Below are 3,127 nucleotides of genomic sequence, written 5' to 3' on the forward strand. Positions count from 1 at the left end.
TCACATAAGTTCATCGACAGATAAGAGATAGAAATAACTAAATAGTGAGGTAAAGGAGCAAAGTTAAAAAGTTCAAAATCTCTTAGGGCATGAACCACCAACACCCAAACCCCCGCTTATCTCAATGCAAAGATTACAGAGTCCAGTAACATAAATCCCCCAACTTTCTCCTCCGTGCGGCTCATCCTGTGGCGCGTTCGGGCTTCTCTCTCTATCTTCCTCTTTTTTTTTTCTTTTTTTCTCTTTTTAAATGGTTTGTTCTAGCTCAGTATCTTATTTTAGGGTTTTTTTTTTTTTTTGGACAACTACGCTGATAAAATTTTTTAGGTGCAATTGGTTGTATACTTCTGAAAAGCTTTTAACTTTTCAATTTATCCTTCTTACAAGGTTAATATTAAAAATATTTGTTTTACATTTCAACATATTTCAAATATACCACTAGAGTTAAATTATGTCAATAAACAATTAGCAATAACAGTTATATGTATAAAATTACTATTTTGTCCTTTTAAATATATTATTCTATTATCACTGACTTTTTCTATTTTGCTACTTGCCCTTAAGCTAGGGGCACAAAAAGTATTTTAATTTTTTGTCTTTTCAAATATACCCTTCTACCATCACCAATATTTCTTATTTGTCCTTAAGTTAAGGGCAAAAGCGGTATTTTAATTTTTTTAACTCTAGTAAATATTTAACTGACATTTAACTCAAATAAACTTAACGAGTGATAACTGCAGAGATATTTTAGAATAACTGAGGAACATATAACGGGTATATTGGAAAGAAAAAAAAAAAAGTAGGGATAAATGAGGTATTTTCAAAGTTTTCAGGAATATTTAGGCAATTATCATAATTTTTTAATTCTAAGAATAGATATCCTATATCTTTATTTGTAAAACTAAGTCTAAGTGGTAAAGAAAAGTTATAAATAATTTACCATTTTTACTAAATATATATATTTTTTAGGGGCAATTGCTTATATACCCCTGAAAAGTTTCCGACTTTCCGATTTACCCCTCTTAGAAGGCTAGTATTGAAAATACCCTTTTTACGTTCCAACCTATTTCTAATATACCCCTAGAGTTAAAATATGTTAATTAACTCTGTTAACTCTGTAAAACTACTATTTTGTCCTTTCAAATATACCCTTCCACCATCACTGACTTTCTTATTTGCCCTTAAAATCAGGGGCATAAAAAGTATTTTAACTTTTGGTCTTTTCCAATATACCCCTCTACCGTCACCAACATTTCTTATTTGCCCTTAAGTTAAGGGCAAAATTGGCATTTTAATTTTTTTTAACTGTGGTAGATGTTTAACTCACGTTTAACCCAAGTTAATTTAACAGGAGATAACTGCGGGGGTATTTTGCAATAACGGTGGAACATATGAGGGGTATTTTAGAAAGAAAAAAAAAGTAGGGGTTAATCGGATATTTTTAAACGTATGAGAGGTATATAGACAATTATGCCTATTTTTATATTAGAACTCTGAAAAAATTATAGAATTAAGCTATAAAAATAATTTCAATGCTTCAAAGAAAACGGTGAATAATTTACCATATTTAAAAAATGATGATTCATTCAACGCATAAGGTAATTTTGTCAATAATTTTTTTAAAAAGATTACTTTTATAGTTATAATATTGTTTAAATCTATTAGTAAAAAAAAACGTAGGCTAATTTGCATAAAAAATTCGTCGGTTTTGCATTTTTGCAAAAATAGACTATTTTTTATATATTAAATATTATGTATGAATTTTTAGTAAACTAATCAAAATATCCTTATTCCCCTTTCTCTCTCCTTTCTCTTTTGTTTATTTTTCTCCTCCCTCTTTGCCTTCCCTCCTCACCGTTCCTCTATTTTTTTTCTCCTCCTACTTCCTTTCCCTCTCTTCCTCCGCCCTAACGTCGATGTTGCGCTTTTCTCTCCTGTGAAAGATATGCCTTCTTTTTATTAGTTTGGTCCATGTAGCAAGTCTATAGAATAACTAAAATAAGATCTCAAATTGATTCTTATTGGAGTCCTAGTTGGACTAGACTTGATATCCATACAAGACTCTAATTCATTGTTGACTTTGAATTAGAAAAGCTTTATCTATAATATATAAGACTATTCCTAATTGAATTAGAGCAGGACTGCATTTTCATCTATATATATACATATGGATGTACAGATCTGTACAGTAGTAAGAGGTGTGCCCGGCAGCTTCCGCATGCGACGACGGGTTAGGAGTTGGCAGAGGAGTGGTGGTTCTTCACTAATTACCTTAGCAGTTCGGATTCATCGAAGCAACGGTATAAAGGATTTGGTCAAAGTTTTCTATATTCTCTAATTTAATTTTCTTGATTTTATGAAAAGCTTTTTCCAGTTATTTCTTGAAGTTTTCGTTGGAACAAGAGAAAGGTAGGATTCACCATAAGTGTAAGGACTGAGATTTTGATAGTGCAATTAGACTCTCTGTTGATGATGTTTAGATCAGAGCGAGGTTACAACCACAACACCATTCACAGGTTGTTTTGAAAAGTAAATGAAACTGAACCATTAGTTAGGTTGACCCTTAGGAAGACCTACGGTATATAGGCATGTGAGTGCGGGGTTTGGGCTTGTGTCCCTGTGTGCATTCGAGTTTGGTAAACTCGAAGTGCATGGTGTTTCTGTACGTGTTACGGTTCGCACAAGCTGGTGTCTAAGTCGGGGGTTGTGGCGGTGTACTTATTCGGACATCGAGTGGTGGGGCGACATTCCCCAGGTGTTGCCACTCCTGTCAAGTGGGGCCTTGAAGGGCCAAGTGAGATTTTCGGGCCTAGGCGAGTGTTATAACCGCCGACGCCCAGGCCACTCTCTCAACTTAGGACACGAGAGCTACTGCGAGTGTCTCTACGGAGATGGTACTTAGACCTGCTAAGGTCGCAACTTCAGTGGGGCTACTAGGGTGTAGCCCAGGGTTTGGATAGCGGTCGTTTCGGCGACTGCATTGTTAGTGTTACTTCCGCAGACCTTTGGGTAGGGTTGTGATGCCTACCTATCCTCCTTGATTGCTGATTGGAATCAGCGGTTCGAATCTTTGACCTTGAACTCGTTCATTCTTCCTACTAGAGTCGGATTGACACAGTTTTGGTGT

The sequence above is a fragment of the Ananas comosus genome, linkage group 8 (assembly GCF_001540865.1).
Source record: "Ananas comosus cultivar F153 linkage group 8, ASM154086v1, whole genome shotgun sequence".
Classification (NCBI taxonomy): Eukaryota; Viridiplantae; Streptophyta; class Magnoliopsida; order Poales; family Bromeliaceae; genus Ananas; species Ananas comosus.